The following is a 24,529-nucleotide window of genomic DNA, read 5'->3' on the forward strand; positions in this document are numbered from 1 at the left end:
TTAAACTTCATAAGAGGAATGTGTTTGAAACATATAAATATGATGGACATATATACACACATATATATTGGACACTCAATTCAGCTGCTTTCCTTCTGCCAGTCTTTTGTTGTTGTTGTTGTTGTTAAAACCTTTATAATGGGACACTACTTGTCTGCTGCCAGCTCTTGAAAGAGATCTTTTCACAGGTAAGAGATGCCTGCCACACTGTATCCATCTTTAACTGCATTATTTATTCATTAAAAAAAATCAAGCTCATATCACATTGAAACCAGAGATTATGTATATTTACAAATCCCTTCTAAAGCTCTATTTTTTAAAATCTAGAATGAATAATTTTATTTAAAAAAGAGAGACAAGCTTTATTATATTGAGATAGATCAGAGAGAGGAATTAGTAACTAAAAAAAGAAATGAAAATGTTAGTTAGCGCTTTGTTATGGAGACTATTAGTACCAAATGTCATGGGAATTACAAATCAAAGGTGTTTCTTTAAAGAGAAAAAAAAAAAACCAGGAAAAAAAAAACTTTCAGTGATATCTGGCATCATCTTCAACACATAAACAACTTTTGGAGGATTTTATACTAGTCTACTAATGAAGATTGATTATATAATGAAATTAATAATATGGAGATATGAATAACTATGTAAAGATTGCAGGCTATTTGTGCCATCATGGATAAATTAGAGCCTTTGATAGGGTTGTAATGATTATGGACCAGCTTGAGGGAGATTTTTGCCTCATAGGTTTAGAGAAACCAACTGGAAAGTAAAAAAGAGATTGGAGAATACATAAATAATGAACATGTAAGCAACATCTACCATGTATCTGACATACTGATAAAGCAAAAACTAAGGAGACAGAAAAGTAAATTACAGTGATGGTATGAATTTGCATCTATACACTGAGGTGAACAAAAGATGTCCAACTAGTTTGTCTTATTTATTAGTAAAACCCAACAGTGCTGAGGTTGGGTACTATTAGTAAGTAGGAAAAGGCAATCATTGAGCTTCCAGTTCTCGGAATCAAAAATGTGTGATCTTAATTGTGCTCTGAACTCCTTCTCCAATGTCCATTCCATAAAAATACCTTTAGGAATTGGGTTGTGAGGGGCACCTGGGTGGCTCAGTGGGTTAATGCCTCTGCCTTAGGCTGGGGTCAGGATCCTGGAGTCCTGGGATAGAGCCCTGCATCAGGGTCTCTGCTCAGGGGGGAGCCTGCTTTCCCGCCCCCCCTCCCGTCTCTGCCTGCTGCACTACCTACTTGTGATCGCTCTGTCAAATAAATAAATACAATCTCAAAAGAAAAAAAAAAACGTTGTGAAATGTTAGAAATGAGAAGTGAAATATAGGTAACAAAGGTATTTTTAAAAGAAAATACACCATTTTTCTTAGCTTATAAAATAAATAAGGAAGTCATAAAGAAATGGCTCATTGTCTAGAAAATATAATTTTGCAAAATATTTGTAAAGGAGGAAAGTATATCTATCAGAGAAGATTGAAGAAAGCAAAAAGCCAACTACTTCAACAAGAGTGCTTAAACATATATGTGTTCTCCTGTGATTCTTTCAGGCTTTCAAGAAAGAAATAATTTCTTTATTATATACCTTTTATAACACAGGAAAAGAGATTCCCCTAATCTATGTATGTTTAATAATTCGTTCAAGTATAATTTACCTATATCTTAAGTGTATAGTTCAGTGAATACTGACAAATAATTGAACCCAAAGTAATCTCCACCATTAACATACATACTGTCTGCATCACCCAAAATGTTCTCTCATACCTCCTTACACTTAATTCCTATACTCTATACCTGGCCCCAAAATTGACCAGCAAGATTTCTGTTACTAGAGGTTGGTTTCCTCCTTCATCAGTTTCATACAGACGGAATTATACAGTAGACACCATTTTATGTCTTGCATCTTTCACTCAGATTATAGCTCTATTCCATTCATCTGTGTTGTGTATGTAAATAACTTGTTCCTTTTTAATAATAAGGGATACTCTCTTTATTAGATACATCATATTTTTGTGATCCATTCATTAATTGCTGAATACTTGGGTGGTTTCTATTTGGGGGCTATTATGAATAAGGTTGCTATGAACATTTGTGTACCTACTAAAAAAGTCTTTTTGTAGACCTACTAAAAAAACCCATTAGGCAAGTATTTACAAGTGGAATTGTTGAATGTATAGTATATGCATGTTTAATCATATAAGAAAATGACAAAATGTTTGCCAAATGGTCACACCTTTTCACCCTTTTGTCATCAACTTTCAAAAGTTTCAGTTGCTCCACATACTTGCTAAGTCTGTTAAAATTTATTTTGTTTACTATGTGTTTTACCTCATTTAGTTTTTACTTTATACATCCCCACTACAAACACAAGTTGACTATATACACTTACCTTTCTTCATAACCTGTCTGTTCACTCTTTTGCTTATTTTTAAAATAGTTTATTTGCTATTGTAATTTTAAGTTCCAAATGTTCTTTTTGTATATTTCAATACAAGACTTTTGTTAAATATATATTTTCTTATATTTAATCATAGTCTCTGAGTTGCTATTTTACTTATGTCCTCAAAGAACAGAAATGTTTAATTTTAATGAAATTCAACTTATCAATTTGTTGTTTATGGTTTGTGCTGTCGACGTCCTATTTAAGTAAGAATAGAACTTCAAGGATGTTTACCTCAAGATTTGTTTCCATTTTATGTACAAGTTTTAACTTTTATATTTTGAGTTAATTTGGGGCTATGTTATCTTTTAAGGGTCAAGTTTCATATTTTTACCAAATACAAATCCATTTTTTTCTCTCACCATTTGCTAAAAGACCAGCCCTTCTTCAATGACTAATTTCAGCGCTTGCTTTTAAAAATCAATTGACTATTATGTGTGGGTATATTTCTGAATTCTTTATTCTGTTGCATTGATCTATATATCTATCCTCATGTCAGTGCTCCTGCATTGACTAATACCAACATCACAGTAAATCTTGCAATCATTATTAAAATCTCTCTAACTTTTTACATCTTTTTTTCCAAAATCAAATCATTTAAAGTCCTTGACTACTAATTCCATTGTCTCTCACATGTCTGAGATTTATTTTCTCCTGTTTATTGGCCACATTTTCCTTCTTCTTTGAATGTCTAGTTATTTTTTAGTTAGATACTACAACAAAAAATACTGGTGCTTACATTGTTTAGTGTCTGAATTCTATTCTATAACTTAATGAGTGTTAAAGTTTATTTAGGCAGGCTGCAGTTAAATTAACTTAAGAATCAGCTACATCTTTTGGAGGCTTGATTTTGAGTTTTCTTATGGTGAGTCTAGAGTAGCCATTATGAGACAAGTTTAGCCCTGTGAAGTTTTTTATTCTAGGACCCTTACTGGAAACGATGAGAGTTCAATAAGATCTCTCCACTTTGGCGGGTTCTCAAATATCTCAGTATCTCACATATCTCAAATATCTCTCAGCCATATTGTCTTTAGGAACTGCTCAGCTTCTAGAGCACTAATAGTTGTTTCTTGCTTAGCCTGTTGCAGCCTGCCTGGGCATGTGGAGATTAGGTTTTTAACAAAGACCCATGTGCAGATTTGTAGAACTTTTTCCCTGTAGAGATTCCCGCTCTGGTCCATAAATTCCAGCTGTAACAGCATTTTCAAACTTTGATTATTGTCTTCTCAACCCAGTGAAATTGCTGTGCTTGGCTTGAATTTCCCTTTCCTGTTTTAAGGCCCAGAAATTTTCCCCAGGCATATGTGAGACTTTCTCCTTCCTCTCAGGAGTTAGAGCATTTCTATGACACGATCTCTTCATGCTTATTGTATAGGAATGCTTTAGTCATTAGTTGATTTTCTCTTTTAAGTCATGAACAAACACTGGCTATTTTTCTCTCTTTCATAAAAATGATTTTCATTATTCTGAATCTCTGTAACAGTTTTGGTGTATTAAATTTATTTAGAGGTATCCAACCAGATAGAGTCATAATCATTAAACAACATGATGTAGAAGAAAAGTTTTCAAAGAATTTTCCATGGAAGGCCAATTCCACTGAGAATCTTCAGGTAGCCGCGGTGGGGAAGGAGGCAACATGAGCAGCAGCAAAATTAGGTAAACTCTTCCTCTTCTTCTCTTCAGTGAGATCAAGTGTATATTTATGGTTTTATCTATCAGAGTTCTCCTCCAGATTTCTTTGAGCAAAAATTTTTACCACTAAAGTATGAAAGCAGCTCATTTAGAATACATATGCAGAAAATATACATGGCATATTGTTAATTTTTAAAGTTTAGATTGAAAAACATTTTGAAACATATTTTTGATTTAGAAAATAGATGCTCGGGGCTCCTAGGTGGCTCAGTGTGTTAAAGCCTCTGCCTTCAGCTCAGGTCATGATCTCAGGGTCCTGGGATTGAGCGCCGCATCGGACTCTCTGCTCAGTGGGGAGCCTGCTTCCTCCTTTCTCTGCCTGCCTCTCTGCCTACTTGTGATCTCTGTCTGTTAAATAAATAAAATCTTTAAAAAAAAAAAAAAGAAAATAGACGCTCTGACTGGTTATTGGGTTTGGAGTCATTATGATTTTCTCCTTTACAGGCACTGTGTAATCCATGATGAATATATTATTATATAAAGAAGATATGCTAAAATTGTTATAAAGTAATAAACATTCTTCAGAAAATATCAGAAGACCAATTTCATGTTTTATAAGATATAGAAAAATTACTCAGTATCACTATCAGAGATTTATAAAAATTTATAATCTGTTTTTATTTTGATCAATAATGGACAAAAGGAAAGAAGATAATATTTCCTGAGTGAAAACAATAACATATTGAAATTAATGTATGTGTTATTTTTCTAAATATTATGTTCTAATGCTACGAATTTTATTTTTAACATGTTTTGAGGTAGACTTTCCCTGAACCTCAGGTTACTCAGCCGTGAAATGCCAAAATAATTGATTTGTGGAGTTAGGGGGATTAAAGATGATATAGACACAAGGCCTGGTTCATAATAGACACAGAAGGAAGACTAGCTTTTACTTCATTCATCATCTCATACATCATATGTCTTAAGGAAAAGAAACCTTAAAATTACTCAAAATCCAATATGTTATTGTCCTCAAGAGTAAGGAAAATAACTCCTTCAAAAGATATTTGGCCCTCAAATTATTGTTAAACTGCATTTATGAACCCAAAATGGCTTGAATTTACAATTTGGAAAAGGGAAATTTCTGTTAATTTACAATATGTTGGTAGAGAGAATGTCAGGAGTACGTATTGTTGAGTTTCATGAATTTTCCTTTTCTGCTTGACTTCCCTATTCATGGAAAGCTTCCTGTGTTCTGGAAAGATCGCTGTTTGCATTTAGTGCAGATTTGTTCTTGTTAATATTTTATTAGTTGATATTTTTAGTTTTAATAAAATACTACTTCTGGGCACCTGGGTGGCTCAGTTGGTTAACCGACTGCCTTCACCTCAGGTCATGATCCTGGAGTCCCAGGATTGAGTCCTACACTGAACTCTCCACTTTGCAGGAAGTCTGCTCCTGCAGACTTAGACTACTTCTAAGTCTTGTCTCTCCAGATTTTTATATGTTAATTGTGTGCAAACTGAAGTGGTTGGGAATGTATCCGTTGTGCACATTTTAAAAACACTTTGTGAAATAAAGTGTTGGGCTCACACTGCCCAGTGGCCGCCAGTTTGGAGCAAAGCATATTGACAGGATTCTTGACACTTGTTTGGCTCACTTGCTTTGTCTCTATGTCTCTTTGTCTCTCTCTCTTCCTCTTGGGTTGGTGATCCCAGCTGAGAGATGACATTTACTTTTTACATTATTAAAATAGAAAGCAAATTTTGTCTTAAAGATAACTCCTTTTATGATTTTGAAATGTAGGTTAAATGGAATTTGTGTTTGTAATACCTACAGTTTACCTAGCATGGACATAACATTTTCCCATGTAGTTGCATTTTACCTTTACAACATTGTGAAGTGAGAAGTATTTTGAGCCGTATTTTACAGATCATAAAACTGAGACACAAGACACATGACTTAACCATAGTTACCCAGCTGGTAACCAACGAAAGCTATATTTGAGTCAACAATTTATTAGAAATATAAATCAAATTTTAATATTAATCTAACTTTTCAAAGTATGAGATACTTTTAAATTTAATTTAATTTAATTTAATTTTAAGATTTTATTTATTTTATTTATATATTTTATTTATTTATTTGAAAAAGAGAGAGAGAGAAAGCTTGAGCAGCGGGAAGGGTTGGTTGCCAGGATCCTGGAATCATGACCTTAGGCAAAAGCTGACACTTAAGTGATTAAGCCACCCTGGAGCACCTTAAGTGTAAGATACTGTAAGTTAAAATCACCAAGACGGCCGAACAGTCAACCTTTGACCTCAAGTTTGAGAAGGGACAAGTTCTTCATTTCCCTTAGTTGATAAAGTTCTGATGATAAACATTTATGCTTCTAATGATTTTCATGTATCTCTTCCCCGTGGTGATTCCATTTTGGAAAGTAATTTCACTGATAGGAGTAAAAAGATTCATCATTCTAAAAGGATAGGGGAAGTATTTCAAAATTGAAAATTCAGTTTTTTCTTTTTCTTTTTCATTTTTAACAGAGTTGTAAAATGGTTTGCTTCTTAACTGCTTGTCCCCTTTCAGCATCTCTTACTATGGAGGAAGCCAATGACAGAAGACTTGGTGCTGCAGGCAAGAGCCCGTGGAACTCACCTGCTTCCTGTACTTACAAAGGTACCTGGAGTGTTGAGCTCAGTGAGCATTAAAATGTGTTGTGTTTATTTTGTTAATTTTTTCAGAAAGTATCACAGGCTTTATATGTAGGAAAAACAATGCAGACTGCTAAAGAGTTAACTAAATGAAATAAGAGGCAGTTATATTTTTTTAGCGAGAACATTTAGAAGATAGTCTATTTTAGTTCTACATTTGGCATCATTTATCTTTCAAACTACAATATGATCACTTACTACCAAATTTATTTATTTGTTTGTTTATGTATTTATTTAAAGAATTTATTTCTTTATCTGACAGAGAGAGAGGGGTAGCAAGATAGGTAACACAGCAGGGGGAGTGGAAGAGGGAGAAGCAGGTTACATGCTGAGCAGGGAGCCCAAGCCCAGAATCGCAGGATTCTGGGATCATGACCCGAGCCAAAGGCTTACGCTTAAAGACTGAGCCACCCAGGCGCCCCAGTTACTACCGAATTTAGCAGGTGTTGTAAGCATTGCTAAAATTACCTTTTAGAAAAATCCTTTGACCTCTTGAAAAGGATGATCTGAAAAAAAAAAAAAGTAATTCAAGTAATACATACGCAAAATTCATCATTGCAAGAAAAAAAAAGATAATTAGCTTGTTTCAACATCCTGGCATGCAATGAGTGAACCTGTTTTGGGTAAAAGAACATAATCAACTATAAGTATTTGCAGTTTTAATAGCTTATGTACGTCTGTTTAATTATTAATAGTAAAATTGACTCCTGAGGACAGAGCTTATTGCTCTTCAACTAGGTAGGCAAATAAAAATTCTTATAATACATATAAGTTTGTCAGTAATACATGTATGTCCTGAATGCCGATTAACTACCAGACAACCAACCTTATTTCAACCTTATTATGTTGATTTATTTTATTTGGACTATACCATATGAAAAAGTAGAAAAGGTTATTACTATATGTTTAATTTTTTCAAGGCCTATGGGTAAACAAGATAACTTAATCTAAAATAAAGCAGGTATTGACATGAGTTATAAAGTTTGACTTCACTACTTGATCAAATTAGTTGGGAAATTGCTAAATCCTCCTTTTTTTTTAAATAACAATACGTTTATCTTTCTATGTTAGGTCCTAGAGGCATGAGTAGTCAGTTTAAGGGGAGAGAAATACTACTGACTATGTTGAACTGTGTGCAAAGTTGACAAACATCCTTCAGTTGTTTACATGAAGTAATATGGCCTTGGATCAAAGGCGAGAGCATAGATCCCATTTTCATAACAATGGATTGAATTGATTACTCATTTAGTTTTTTTTCTTAAAGTTTCATGTATTAGCTATAAAAAATGTCTTTCATAGCTGAATTTATTTATGCCATATGCCTGTGAATTTGCATATGTCATAAATCTCACAGGTCATATTTAATTCTGAGAGATACAGGCAAATTTTAAGGTTATCTCAAAATGCTGTATGGAAGGCAGCAGGGTGCTCATGAAGAAAGCACCAGCCATCAAACTCAATCTGGAGAATGAAACTTGAGTTCAATAGATTAATTTCTTATTATTCAAATCTGTCCTTTCACTCACCCACCTTGCCAATGATAGACTTAATCTAAAAACAAGAGCTTGCTTTTAAGAAGCCATTTGCTAAAAAGTTTAATCTATACTATGAGGTCAGCCATGTGTTAGTAACAAAGATTGTAAATATTGCTAAATAAAAATTCAACTGAGTAAATTGTTAAGATCTAATTGACTTTATTAATTGATTCATGAATCTGGCAGGAGCCTCTCTAGGAAGTAGAGGGGAGTTCCAAAGGGCTACAGAAAAATAAAGTTTTGGGGGCAGAGGAAGTAGAGAAAATATATTAGCAAAGAATCCATTGCTTTAGTCAAGATCACCTTCCTAAGAGGAGCAGAAGGGACCTCTCAGTAAATTTCCTACTGCTGAGAAGAAAATCCCCATGTTAACTGGTTAAAGGCTACATTTCTAGGGGTTTGAAAGTGCAGTTAGATTACTTTTAAGTCTTGGTTTACTGATGGGGCCTTAACCCAAGAGGCACCATTTTGGGCCTGTGGTTTTGTTTTTAACAAAACCAACTATTTTTCTTTCCCATGTCATTTGATCAGGACCAAAACAAAACAAAACAGCTAAAATAAGTAGGCTACATCGTAAACTAAATTGTCGGCTCTCAAAGATTAAATTTGTTCTCATCATCTAAAAATTGATTATATTTTAGAACTGAGTGAATATCTTGCCTTTATGTTTTCATTAGATATTAATAAATTCTCCTACAACTAATCCCTTTTGCTATATGAGTGTAGAGCTACACTGAAGATATAGTTAGTACTATTTTCCCCAAAATTATTAAATCAGAAGCTCATTTTCTTGAAACAAAAGAACTCCAAGAGGCTGAATTAAACTTGATTTGGAGAGAATGATATGAATTATGGCCATCCTTTTCCATTGCTAATTTAAAAACATTTTGCTTGTAGGAATAACGTTATAGAAATAATAATATTAGCTTACTTTCCTTTAACTTTATCACATTTTTATTCTTTTACTTGCCTATGAGTTCTGGGATTATTTTTCTGTGCCTTATTTCATATACGTCTTCATTTATAGCCTTAGAACTTCAGAATTTCTATTATACATAATAATGCATTACATCTTATTTTTGTCTGGAAAATGTGTAAAATATGCTATAATACTGAACTTCATATATTGATAAGAATCATAGAATCATAGGCCCATGTTACAGTTTGAGCATAAATAAAATGCATTTCATATATGAATTATGTGTATATATATACACACACAAATGCACACATACTCATATAATTAAAGACTGTGAAGTTTATTAAAAAGAGAGAGAAACAATGTAAATATAACATATATAGAATTATAGAACATAGAGCCCTAATCGCTTACTTTTCGTGGTAATATTTCCACATAATTAAAATCAAAGTAAATAAATGTATATGGTGACAAAATTGCCCCAGAATCATCACACGATAGATATTCTAGCAACCTTTACTGGATGAATTACTAATCAATGAACAGATAATTCAGCTCTGCTGCAAGTCTTACTTTTCATTTTCCATCCCCACATAAATCTTTCCTTCCAATATCTAAAATATACTTAGTTTAACAATTTTTTTTTTTTTAAGATTTTATTCATTTATTTGACAGAGAGAAATCACAAGTAGACGGAGAGGCAGGCAGAGAGAGAGAGAGGGAAGCAGGCTCCCTGCTGAGCAGAGAGCCCGATGCAGGACTCGATCCGAGGACCCTGAGATCATGACCTGAGCCGAAAGCAGCGGCTTAACCCACTGAGCCACCCAGGCGCCCCTACTTAGTTTACTTTGGATTGTGTAATGGTCAGGAAATGACCAAAGTAGATATTTCCTGTGTAAAACAGAAAAGCTCTCGTTTTAATTTGGATCTACCTTGTGCTTTAAATAACATTCAAATCTGGAGAAATCATAAATGACTTAGTATGTGTGTGTGTGTGTGTGTGTAATTTTATAAAATTTATATGTATATATACATTATATAAAAATTTATATATATACATATTTATCCTCATAGGACTAAGAAAATAAGAAAGTGCTAAAGAGGGTTATAAAAGAAAATATTGCTACCCTTATTATTTCTAGAGATTTAGTTGATATTTTTATGAACATTATTGAATTTTCTGCATTTACTTAGTAATCCTAAAATTTATATAAACGTATCACAGATTGTGTGTATGATCAACTTATGACCATGTTCTGCTACTTTATTGCAATTCTGGAGTTTGCATTTTCATTGGCCCTGAATAAAGGACAAATTGCCTCATGGCAAGCTGTATAAATAAAGCATTTACAATCATTTACATAAGGAAGAGTAAGTGGGGAAATTAAGTCATCAAATGACACACAGTCTTTGAACTCTGCAGAACTTAACAGAACTGTCCTGTAGCATTCAGTATCATAATCATTTCACAAGCAGATGCCATAAGATTTAATTTTTCTACAAGTAATTATGATACTAAATGTGTAATAAAGGACTTCACACTTCAAATTATTTTTTGTATTTTATGACCGTGATTGAATCAACTGAATCTTTGAAATAATTCCCTGATAGTTAAAATTATTAGTTTTTTTAAAGGCAAAAAAACAAATGGCAATGATATACTTATAACTCAAATAATGGTGCAGAATGATCAAAATAAAAATGAGAAAAGTTAAAAAGCCCATTTTATACTTTTAAATTCATTGTTAATTGTGTTTTTTTTAATATCTTAATATACATGCCGTATTAAGTTTATGTTGCTAATTTGAATTTTATTGGTATGGTGGGAAGTTTCAATATTTTATTTGAAAATGTAGTTTAATAGAGATTCAGAGCTACAAATAAAATAAGTTTTTTTCATAGATATATTTAAGTAATATTGTAAAAGTTACTGACACTTGGAATTAAAGATCATTTAGTTTTGTATTTTTTTTTGTTTTTTTTTTCAATCTGAAAATGCTCTTAGATTAATAAAGTTGAAAACTCCAGAAAAGAGATTTGTAATGATTTTTGTCTTAAATGTAGACCAATATTTGATATTTTTTAGTTACCTGCTGTCTCTCTTTTTCTTTTCACAAGTTGTAGCAGTAAAAGTTTCCATATTTTTAACATGCGTATGCTCATTTCAGGGATAAAGGGAAAAGCGGAGTAAAGGATAGTTTCTACTCTCTGTAAGAGGTTTAAGGGAACTCACTAGATAGGACAGGTGATATAGTGGAAGTGAAACAGCAAGTCAAATGGCTTAATGCTATTGACTGGGGAAGCTCTTCGGGTCATGTCCCTCAAATTCAATATCTGTTGTTACATATAATTTTACTTCTTTAATTGATACAAGCAGATGAGCTGTTAATGCAGCTTTCTCACAGGACTGTGCTATATAGATGGCGTGGGATATTGTATTTAACAACAATAAAAATCTATAAAAATATGTGTGAGAGGAGGGTGGGGAGAGAGATTTTTTAAAAAGTCAAAACATGTTGAAATTTGGAGGGGAGAAAGATTTAAAGAAATTTAATCCCAGATCAGAAGGGAGTGTTATAACCTTACAGATACTATCAACTTAAATAAGCAAAATAGTTTATGTATACCTATAACATCTAAGACTTTTGTTGAGCTAATACACACCATACTGATGGCATAAGAGCCTATAGGACTGTCTTATTTATCTTTTCAACCTCTCTGTTTCCTTTTGTGCCTCATATGTATAGGCTCTGTAATGAATTTCATGGTATTAATGACAAAGGGAGCACAAGGAGTTTAAAATTTAGGACCAGATGAAGATAAGGACATATATAGGAAGGCCATGAATAGCTAAGTGGCTAACAAGACATACAAAAAATAAAAAAAAAATAAGCGTCTTTATTATTATTATTATTTTTTTAAAGATTTTATTTGACAGAGAGAGAGTACAAGCTGGGGGAGCAGTAGGGAGAGGGAGAAGCAGGTTCCTGCTGAGCAGAGAACCCAATGTGGGGCTCTATCCCAGGACCCTGAGATTACGACCTGAGCCAAGAGAGACAACCAACTGAGCCACCTAGGCATGCTGACATGGACAAAAATTTTTTAAAGAAATATAGAATTTATTGATGAGCAAGCTAAAAGCCCTTTCTATCTGGTGAACTTGAGGCTTGAGACAACTTTGATAGATAAATATGGAGTGAGGGGATGACATGTAGAGGAACATGGACAGAATCAGAAGAAGCCAATATAGATTATTTTGTGTACTACCAAAAAGATCAGCTGGACTAGAGAATAGAAAATATAAAAAGAGGAAATTTAGAGTAGCCTTGAGATTTAGATGTCATTTAAATGCATTGAGTTGCATTTAAGTTGCATTGAGTTGCATACAGTTGAGTATAAGTATGAGTATAAGTTGAGTATTAAGTATGCATTGAGCTGCATACAGTTGAGTATAAGAGGAAGGACAGTGTCTTTATTTGAGAACAAAATACCGTTTTTGAAGGATTTTCTGCAGGAGTAAAATATAGTTGGATTTACTTTTTAGACAAAATATTGTGAGGGATTGTAAAGGAGATTGGATGGGAAGAGAGAGAGAGAGTTTATTAAAAAATGGGAAACTGAGGGATGCTTGGGTGGCTCAATTGGTTAAGCGGCTGCCTTTGGCTCAGGTCATGATCCCAGCGTCCTGGGATCGAGTCCCACATCGGGCTCCTTGCTTGGCAGGGAGCCTGCTTCTCCCTCTGCCTCTGCCTGTGCTTGCTCTCGCTTCTCTCTCTATGACAAATAAATAAATAAAATCTTTAAAAAAAAATGGGAAACTGTACATACATTGAGAAAAATCATGAGTCCATAAATTGGTGCAACATCCATGAAAATGTCAAGGCTGCAATGAATGAAGAAGACTTAACAGAGACATACCAAGGAATTTAACAATTGGCCCCAAGTGGTAAATGAAAAGTTCTCACTGCAAATGTCTCTGTTGGTTTTAAGGATAAAGAATTGAGAAAGTGACATGAACATTAATTAAAAAAAAAAAAAAAGGTGAGGGGAAGTCAATAGAAGGACAGATGAAGAATTTCTATTTGAACATATCAAAGGTAAAATGTTTATTGGTTAAACCATGTGGAGATGTCTAGCAAGAAATTTGAAATGAAGATCTAAAGATCAGGCACCAATTTAGGATTTGATGTCTATATCAAGGAATCTTGGGGATGATTCTTAAAGATTGCGCAATGCCTGGCCTCCCCATAGGAAAGACTAGACTGATACAATATGGTTTAATCTAGGGTGCTAAACACTCCTTGCTACATTTTGTATTTATTCACTGTGAAGGGATCCCCATTCCCATTTCATACTGTACAAACTTCTGTGCTTTAACTCACCTGCACACACACACACACACACACACACACACACACACACACACACGCTCCTGCATGCACAACTTTGCCATAATTCCTTTATGACCAGTATGCAGCGTGTTGTGTGACTGAACTTACAGCACACTACTGAACTCTGCATAGTTAGATAGGGTCAGAATGTCAATTTAAATTGAACTCACGGATGAGATGATGGATGACATTCTGTCTGTCTAGGCAGTATTTTGCTTCACCAGAGAGAATCTGACAGCTGTTGTTTAAAGGAAGTCTCACTTCCACTCACTTCCTTATTATGACATTCCAATTTCCTTCCTGAGACTTTCTTCCAAGTTCTTGATCCCAACCTTAGAAATTTGCATCTGAAGTTCCCCAAGCAGCTCTAATATTGAAACAGCTGCATTATTACCCCTGCAATCATTCTTCCACCTTTCAATTCCTATAGCACCTGCAGTTTTGCTCCTCGGACAGCACTCTTCCTTTACTGCTTTGCAAAAGAGCTGTCTTTGGAGTAGTTTTATCTCTGCTACTAAAATTGTAAACAGTGAGAAGGCAATAGCCTTCCTCATGCTCAACATACAGAAGGGACTTAAAAATAGTACATACTTGACTGACGAATAAATTACTAAATAAAAGAACAACACTATCTGCGAAGATTTGTTTAATTGTTTGACACTGTTAAAATAGACACAATGCCTTAGATATGCTCTGAGCTCCATCAGGGGTATGGGAAAGTCAAACAAGAGTCACACATCCAAGAAACCTGAACAGACAAGAAATTACAAAAACTTGCATCTTTCTATGGTAGCCTACTGAAAGGTATATGATTTTCTTCTAAAGCTTTAAATAGATAGTAAGAACGTTTTTAAAAAAATTATGAAATTAGTGGGTAGATTCAGAGTAATATTTTAAACTATGCGTGGTAAGGTATAAAGAACATTGCTGCAATGAACACTTGCATACCTGGTAGTGAGATCAATGGTAAAGACAGAAAGTGACAGCCTTACCACTGTAGTTCTGTGTATCTTACCCTGCTCATCCTTTACTTCTCAGTAACCCAAATTGTATGTTCATCATTTCCTCTTTTTTTTTTTTTGCATACTTTAACCACAAAATTTGTATTTCTAAGCAAAATGCTATTTACTTTTTTTGAATTCTTTTTTGCATAGAAGGGGATTATGCAGTGTGCGTTCTGCTCAGTTGGCTTTTTTCCTTAGTCATTATGTTCCAAATATTCATATATATATATATATAACTGTGTGCATGTATATCTAGTTTTCTATTCTGTGACTTTATCCTAATATATTTTTCATTCTCACATTTGCTATTATATGTGTTATTGAGGATGTTCTTCCACTAGGGGTCTGGTGCACATGTACAGGAGAAGAATTCTTGGATTGTAGAGTATGAACATATTCAAACATCCCATATGAAAACAAAATTTTCTCAAAGTGGCCCACTGATCTCCATTTCCAACAACTGTATCTCATTATTCCCATGGTTCCATATCTTCACCAACTCTCAATATCCCCAGACTCTATGTTTGCCAGTCTAGTAGGCATAAAATCATAAATTACATTGTAAATTTGCATGCTTTTGATTATAAATCAGATAGGAAATCTCGCATGCTTATTGGACATTTGGGTTTTCTATAATGTGAAGTGCATGTTTATATATTTTCTCATTTTTTATCATAGTGTATCTTTTTAACCTGATGAATAGGTGCTATTCATTCATTCTGGATACTTGCACTGATCACTTCTCTGTGTTGTGTGTATTTTCTCCTAGTTTGTGGCTTCTATTTTCATGCTACAGTGATTGATACTTAATGTAGTTCAAACTGTCAGTAATACTGGGTTTAATCAATTATATTCTATTTAATTCCATAAAGATATGATCCTAAATTGTCATCAGAAATATTATTTTTATCTTTCAATCTTTAGCATATTTATGGCATCAGTCAGGGGACTAATTTTATATTTTCTCCATATAGATAACCAATGGTGCCAGTAGGATCTGTTGCAAAGTACATTCTTTTCCACCGATCTTTAGTAAAACACTATTAGAAAACAACTGTTCACATATGTGTAGGGCTGTTCATTTTTATGATTTTTCTATTGTTTCAATAACACCTTGTGTTATTAATTACAGCTTTATAATAATTCTTTATAACTGTTAGGACAAATTCTACCCCAACCCAACCCAACCCCCTTTTTCTTCTTTAGAAGTGTTTGGTTTTTCTTTGATGTCAATTTAGACTCATCCCCTTAATTACATACACAGAAAGAACACAGAAAATGAACAAAATAAAAGTAATTATGTGGGGACTTCAAATATAATTGATTTGGATACATAAATAACCCAAAATAAAAATGAGAGTTACACTTTTATCCTGTCATATATCATTTTCACAATTTTTTTTCCACCTGATTGAGACAAGTCTGTATGAATGCAGTTGCTTTTTGTGCATTGACTTTATAGCCCCCAGCTTTGAAAATTTTTATAAAATTTCCTAATTCTTTACAAAAATTTGTTGGTAATTTCTTTTATTTTTTTTTCTACATAGATAATCAGATGTTAATATAATGACTTTATTCTATTTTTGTTTGTTTTTCTTGACATTGCTATCTTGCCACTAACATACTGCTTTTTAGCATCTAGTATAATGTTGAATAGATGATGTTTTTGCATTACAAATTATATGTGCTACATGCATTTTCATAAATAACTTTGCAACCTTACAGAATTTCCTTCTGTTCTTAGGTTGATAACTGATTTTATTATGATTGGATGATGATTTTGCCAAAATTTTTTTGCATCTATTAGGATAGTCATTAAATGATAATATATTATTTTTAAATTGTTAAGCCAAATTTGTAAGGCTTAAGCATAATGTATTATATTTTATACAATACTTCCATTTCCTTACTTTTATTTTGTTAAGAATTTTTCAGTATGTATTCATGGCAATATTGTGATAGCAGGAGGGTTTATTCTACACTCTAGTATTTTAAGAGAAGATGGCCCAGTCTTTATTTCTCACAAATATTTTGTTATCTCTAGCATATAATTTTAATGTTTCTTATTGATCTCTACACCTTGCAGTTTACTATATCTCATAAGGATTGTTATGGACCACAATACCTTTAATTATTATATCAAGTAGTTTACAGATGAGCATTATCTAATACTTTATCAGAGAACACACCATAAATTGTTGTTGAGGAGGAAACTGTTAGTTGCCCTTCACTGAAAACAAAACAGACATGGATCATTGATGTTCTTCCACATAGAAGAGTGACTGTGTCTTTCTAGATGAGGCATAGAAGAAGCGGCTTCTTTTGATGCAATGATTAATACTACTATTTCCACTGTTAAATAAAAAACTCATGATAAATTCCAAACTGAGACTATCCTGGAAAAATTGGAACTTATGATTGCCATGCTTTGATTCAGCTTATTATGTGCCAAGAACTGTTCAAAGCACTCCTCATTTAATTTCTGTTTCTTATATTTCACTGAACTTTTAAATCTCATAATCTCATACCCTGGGAGGTAGGTACTATTATGTACTCTGTCTTGCAGATGGGGGAGTGGAAGCATGGATAGGTTAAGTATCTAACCCAAGGTCTTGGAGATTATAAGTGACAGGGTTGAATAAAAGACAAAGCAGTCAGATTTGGACTTCATTCTCTCAATTCCTATATTATTCTCTGTTTTCTTTCTTCTGCTTGGTTTGGATTTTTTTGATCTCTTTTTCCTAGTTTCTTAAAATGGAAACTTAGGTTATTATTTTGAGGCTTTTTTTCTAATATTTAATATTCTAATATTTATAATACTTAATATTTTATAATATTTAAGACTCCAAATTTTCTCAAATAATAAATCACTTTTGAAAGAAAACAAATCTCATAAAAGCCAAGTAGAGACTAATTTTTCTAAAGCATAATTAAAAGGTACAAACATGAATCCATATATGATATTCCTATTCTTATATATATAACTTTTAAAAAACAAGTGGGCAAAAAACTAAAGCAATTCAAAATAAATATATTAATTTAATGTATCAAATTAGGATTTTGTTTCTTAAATGAAATAGTGCTCACAGTAAGCATACAGAGATAAATAAGCAAAATAACAGTGATGTGCTTCTGTCGAGCTCTGTATACCTGTATTCCATAGTCCGTATGTCATGTGATGACTCAGCCCTCCAACACATTGCTCTATGTGAGAGTTCCTTTGTTCAGCTACCATGATATAATTAGGATTCATCTGGCAGGAACATCATTTATGTTTTAAGTCCAATTTAACCTTCTTAATTAAAGTTGTACCACAATACTAAAGAGATGATAAGAGTCACTGAGATTTAATATATGAATGTATAATTGTAAAGTCCAGTCATCAATAAACCTTCAAAAAAATCCAAACTGTGCATAGATTGTGTGCTAGTCTCTTATGAAGGTGAAGACATTTTTTTTTAAAGACATCTGTAGGATTCTCATGTATAATATGCTATGCTCCTCCCCTGAAATCAAGGACATATATCTTTGAACTTGTAGTGGTTATTGATTCTCATTATGAGAAAATCATCTAGTCTTTAACTATTTGTTCAGATTCATCAAACTATATTCCAAACTGTCATCTTTCTCATCATCTAGAATTCCTTGTGTGTCTAAATGTGCCAAACTGCATGCGGTAGGTTAAACAATGACCCCCAAATATGTCTATACCCTAGTCCCAGGAAACTGTAAATGTGGCTTTATGGGTCAAAAGGGACTTTGAAGATGTGATTGAGTTAAGGATCTTAAGATGGGGAGATCATCCTGGAGTAATGTGTGGTCTCATAAAAGCATAACTATGGAGGAAAATTCAGACTGAAAGAGGAAAAGCTAATATAGTGACAGGATGGTGGAAGCAGAAGTTGAAGTGATGCATTTTGAAATAGAGGAAGTGACCGCAAACCAACGAATGCAAATATCCACTAAAAACTGAAAATGGCAAGTTTCTTCCCTCAGAGCCTCCAGGAGGAACCAGCCCTATCAATAGCCTGACTTTAGTCCAAACTAATTTCTGATTTTCTAGTTTCTGACTTTCAGAAGCTCTCAGACCTGTAAGAGAGTAAATTGGTATTGTTTTAAGACAATAAATTGGCACTAGTTGATTATAACAGCGTTAGGAAACTAATATGCTATGTCTTTGCTAACATCGCTCCTTGTGTCTCCAAACAATATCTAATTCTTTGCCTTGTGAACTACATATTCTCCCATGTTGGCTCTTTCTCCCCACACGTTTTTTTCCTGTGGAAAGCCATTAGTGGAAACCTACATGGGAATAATCACTCCCATGTATTTTTGTTTAGCTTCAGGGTCATGTCTTTATCATAGCACCTACCTCATTTCATTTAATGTTGTCCTTTAAGGTTCTGTCTACTTAAAACATGAGTTCTGATGGGAAAGGTACAGCATTATTCCCATTTTTATTCATTAATCTTTAGTTTTTATTTTATTTTATTTTTCAGCAACTAGAGTAGAATCTAGAACAGAGTTAATAAATCTTTGTTCAATTAATTTTTTATACAGAAAAATAACTTGTAGGAGTTCTTTAGATTCTATGCTATCTTAGACATATTCTTTTTTTTTTTTCTTAGACATATTTTTAATTTAAAATTTAATCTTGGAAAAATTAAAACTTGGGGCACCTGGGTGTCTCAGATGGTTAAGCTTCTGCCTTGGGGTCAGATCATGATCTCCTTGGTCCTAGAATCAATCCTCATGTCAGGTTCCTGGCTCAGTGAGAAATCTGTTTCTCCCTCTGCCTCTCCCCATCAGCTTGCACTCTCTCTCTCTCAAATGAATAAATTCTTTAAAAAAAAAAAAAAGAAAGAAAAATTTAAAACTTAAAAACTTAAAAATTTAATCTGCTTCGATAAATCAAGACAATTTACGCATACATAGGTGCATCTGTATATACATACATGCATATATATTACCAAAAAATATTCTGACTTTCAAAGGCATCCAGCTTTTAAATGAACTGATGACAAATGATCTGTATGTTAGATAATAAGTGGAAAAAGTAATCTAGGATAGGTATCCTCAATTTAGAGGACATATAATAATGATTCTAAGAGTTAGGAAGAGTGATGGAATTAACAAGGCCAGATGATATCATTTACTAGAGTACATATAATTAAGATTGCTGCATGAAAAACAATTTCTACATTATTTCCTACATGAAAATAATGTCATTATTCTGTTTATGTTCTTATTTGTTTTCACTCTGATGAGAATAGGTCACAAGTCTTGGTACTGGATGAATTCCCTGAAAATGAATGATGCTGTAATCTTCTCTTTCCTTTGAAAAATATTTGCTTAGGAGTCAGAAAAGCAATAATATGTGGAAAATATTGTTAGCAAAAGATATTTATAGCTTCAAGTTGACTTTACGGTTATTGGCACCTAGAATTATATCAACCATTCTCCTTGTTTGTTTTGTTTTGTTGTAGTTAGAATTCTTTTTTTTTTTCAGCATAACAGTATTCATTATTTTTGCACCACACCCAGTGCTCCATGCAATCCATGCCCTCTCTAATACCCACCACCTGGTTCCCCCAACCTCCCACCCCCTGCCACTTCAAACCCCTCAGATTGTTTTTCAGAGTCCACAGTCTCTCATGGTTCACCTCCCCTTCCAATTTCCCCCAAATCCCTTCTCCTCTCTAACCCCCCATGTCCTCCATGTTATTTGTTATGCTCCACAAATAACTGAAACCATATGAGAGTTGACTCTCTCTGCTTGACTTATTTCACTCAGCATAATCTGAATTCTTTTTGATATGTACCCAGAAATAGTGTCACAGAACTGAGTGTAAATTCTAAGAACCTAAGTGGTTGGAATATTCAAAGGTGAACCAGGAAATATCTCAGCCAGATTTCAGAGTGCAAAGCGTCCCTTCTAATTCTGGGACTGCTTTTCATGTCATTTTTGACAACCATGGCATCATAGGAGAGGAACATACAAAGAGAAACAAAGGCTTATCTTGTGATGACGCCTTTATGGAATCATTTTACCTCAGAAACTGCTATACCCCCCCCCAAATCAACAAATTATTTTGATCTATGGTTTTGTATACATACTAGTCAAATGAAAACTTAGTAGTCCAGGCTGTATTGGATAGAGGCCTTATAGACATAAGTCTTTGCTATCTGGCTGCATGGATATTATATTGAAAATGTTGATATTGCTAATGGTTAAGAAAGTAGGAGCACCTGGGTGGCTTAGTGGGTTGGGGCCTCTGCCTTGGGCTTGGGTGGTGATCCCGGGGTCCTGGGATCAGGCCCCATGTCTGTCTCTCTGCTCGGCGGGGGGCCTGCTTCCTCCTCTCTTTTCGCCTGCCTCTCTGCCTACTTGTGATCTCTCTCTGTGAAATAAATAAAATCTTAAAAAAAAAAAAAAAAGAATGCAAACATTGACTCAAAGAAAGATATTCTGTATAACCATTATTTACAGATTTGCAAGAACTCAAATATTTTAAGTATTTTTACATGATGACACACTTATGAAAGCATTCTTGTTATTTGGATAATATTTACAGGGGTTTTGAGAACATGGGGAAAATGCTAAGGCTTTTATTTCCCATTTGCTTTTCTGTGTATTATCAAATACATAAAAGTGTTTAGTGCTAAAATTGTCATTTAACTTCCTAATTTTCTGATACGCAAAAATGTTATATCTGTATCCCAGAATCTGTAGAGGCAGGCATCTATCTAGTTGAATATGTTTCAAGTGATCTTGTCTTTGGTACTATTTTAAATGCACAACATAGAAGTCCACATTGTTTGACCTGTGGTAAGCCATTTTATTAAGACAAATAGCAGGTTATTAAAGAATATTACATCAAAAATTGGAAAAGTGAGAGTGAAACATTCTTTCAGGAGATACAAAAGATTCTCCTCTGTTTTTTAAGCCTGTAGTTTAATTTAGGATATTGTGTTTATAACATATCATCTTTATGGTCTTTTTTCATATTCAGAGATGCAGAGGAGAAAGAGAAATACACATGCTTAGTGTTGAGCCCCAGTCTTAAACTTTTTCTAAAAACCTTGAGAAAAGAAAAATGACCCAAGTATGATGGATTGAGAAGTGTAAAATGTAGAGAGTGAGTGGTAAATTAATGAGCTCTAAAAGTCTCTGCAGCCACTTTCCTTGAACCAACTACATTGCAAAGGAGTTTACCTCACAAACTGGTGTAAAATTTTGTGAAAATTACACATATTTGCTTGCTCATGTTTTAGGAGAGTAAGAAAAAAAAACGTGTGATTTTACATTTGTAATAAAATTAGCAAAGTTAAGGTGAAGAGATTGGCCCATCTGCTCCTGAATACAGGAGGAGGGTATTAAAGTCACAGAATGAAAATTAGAATGATTAAATAGTTTTCCTTTTTCTCTCCCTAGAATTCCCTATCTACAAGCCCCATGTCTGCCCCACTGAGTTTTCAGCGTTTATTTCTTCAGGGTTTCTCTTGAGAGTAAGACACACAGTCTCATAGAGAAAAATGAGTTAGGCTTTAGACTTTGTTCCAAAACTACAACAAACATAGTTTTAAAGTTCATTACTTTAATATGCAAGAACACATAGTTTGAAAATCATGTTGTTATATTTACAAATAAAAATGTTTCATGGCATTCTTTTGTACACCTTTAATCTCTGTTAGGGTCTGTTGTTCTGTCTTCTCATTCAGTTCAGTGATATTGGTCATTAGTGTCTTTACTCTTTGTCAGAGTTGCTAGGAGTTTGTCAATTTTATTAACTGTTCCAGAGAAACTGTTTTTGTTTTCAAAGACTTTCTCTTTTGACCACCAACTTCTCTTCCTCCCCCTTCTACCCCTCCTTCCTTTTCTTCAGCATTAATTTGTGCTTTATTATTGTCTTCCTTCTGTTTTTGCTTTGGGTATATATATATTTTTTAGATTTTATTTATTTGACGGACAGAGATCACAAGTAGGCAGAGAGGCAGGCAGAGAGAGGGGGTAAGCAGAGAGCCCCATGTGGGGCTTGATCCCAGGACCCTGGGATCATGACCTGAGCCAAAGGCAGAGGCTTTAACCCACTGAGCCACCCAGGTGCCCAGCTTTGGGTATATTTTTATCATATTTTCTTAATTTCTTAAAATAGAAATTTAGATTCTTCTTTTGAGATCTTTGTTCTTTTCTAATAGAAGCATCTAGGCTATAAATTTTCCTTTAAGGGCCCATTTACCTGAACTTTACAAATTACATTGCACTTTCATTTTCATTCTACTTAACTTTTTAAAAAGAATTCCCTTAAGATTAGCTCTCTAGGGTGCCTGTGTTGCTCAGTGAGTTAAGCCTCTGCCTTTGGCTCAGGTCATGATCTCAGGGTTCTGGGATCAAGGCTTGCATCCGGCTCACTGCTTAGCAGGGAGTCTACTTCCCTCTTTCTCTGCCTACTTGTGATCTCTTTCTGTCAAATAAATAAAATCTTTAAAAAAAAAAAAAAAGATTAGCTCTCTAACTCAGATTCTATCAGTTTTCTAGGCTGCCACAACAAAATACCATGGACTGCAGGGTTTAAACAATAGAGATTTATTTTCTCATTGTTCCAGAGTTCAGAGTCCAAAAGCAAGGCGACAGGTAGGATTGCTTTTCCTGAAGATTCTGTTCTTAGCTCACAGATGGCCACCCTCTTGTTGCTTCTTCATATGGTTGTCCCTCTGTGCAAGGAAAGCTCTCATATCTCTCCCTGTATCCAAATCTCTTTATATAAGGACATCAGTCAGAGTCTATTAGAATCCACCATATTTGTTCTCATTTTAATTTAACTGCCTCTTTAAATCACTATCTCTATATACCATCATATTCAGAGGTACTGGGGGTTAGGGCTTCAACATATAAACTTTGAGAAAATACAGTTCAATCCATGATTATGGATTATTTAGAATTGTGTTATTTAAGTTTCAAAAAATAGACATTTTCTTTCTGTTTTTATTTCTGATTGAATTCATTTAATCCCATTATAGTCATAAAATAAACTTCATATGATTTTATTACGTTAAATATATTGTCTTATAATTCCAGATATGGTTCATATTGGTGAATGTTCCATGTAAACTTGAGGAGAATGTGTATTCTGCTGTTTTGGAGAACTATTCTATCTTTGTCAATCAGATACTATTGTTTGATTGTGTTGTTCTATAGTCTCTGCTGATTTTCTGTTTAGTGATTCTATTAATTACCAAGAGAGAGGTATTCCTGTTTTCAATAATAATTATGACTTTTTCTTTTCCTCTTCTTATTTCTCTTGGTTTCTATCATGTATTTTGAAATCTTTGGTGAGTACACATGGGATTACTGTCTTATTAATCCTTTTATCAAAAGCTATCATTAATCTTATAATTAAATAATGTCTTTCTTTATTCTTGGTAATTTCTTTGTGCCCTAAAATACTTTTCCTCCAGTACTAAATAAAATCACTCTAGTTTTCTTTTGATTTTTTAGTTTCTTCCCCACACTTTTATTTTGAAGCTACCTATATCTTCAAATGTGTATTTGAAGTGAGTTTATGATAGACAGTATAAAATGGTATAATTCAAAACATCTGTTTTATGAATCTCTTTGTTTAAATTAGCATGTGTAGACAATTTACATTTAATGCAATTATTGATATGTTTGAATTTAGATCTATCATTTTACTGTTTGTTTTCTTCATTGTGTGTTTATTTTCTGTATCCCATTTACTGCCTTCTATGGGCTATCTGAACATTTTTAAATATTCCATTTTTCCTTATCACTTGTTATTTTTAGTATTTCAGTATGTATAATGTATAATGACTGTTCCAGAGATGACAGATTTCATGCTTACCTTTTCACA

The 24,529-nt window shown here is 33.6% G+C and overlaps 1 long non-coding RNA gene across 1 annotated transcript in view; it reads left to right on the forward strand.

Moving 5' to 3' along the window:
* The window catches only part of LOC309864023, a 92,982-nt gene that overhangs the window by 48,712 nt on the left and 19,741 nt on the right, over window positions 1-24,529 (forward strand). The window contains exon 2 of the long non-coding RNA XR_014311343.1: window positions 6,641-6,773. This is a non-coding gene — a long non-coding RNA (uncharacterized lncRNA). The remainder of the gene's footprint in view (window positions 1-6,640; window positions 6,774-24,529) is intronic.

Source organism: Mustela nivalis (genome assembly GCF_964662115.1).
Source record: "Mustela nivalis genome assembly, chromosome: 5".
Taxonomy (NCBI): domain Eukaryota; kingdom Metazoa; phylum Chordata; class Mammalia; order Carnivora; family Mustelidae; genus Mustela; species Mustela nivalis.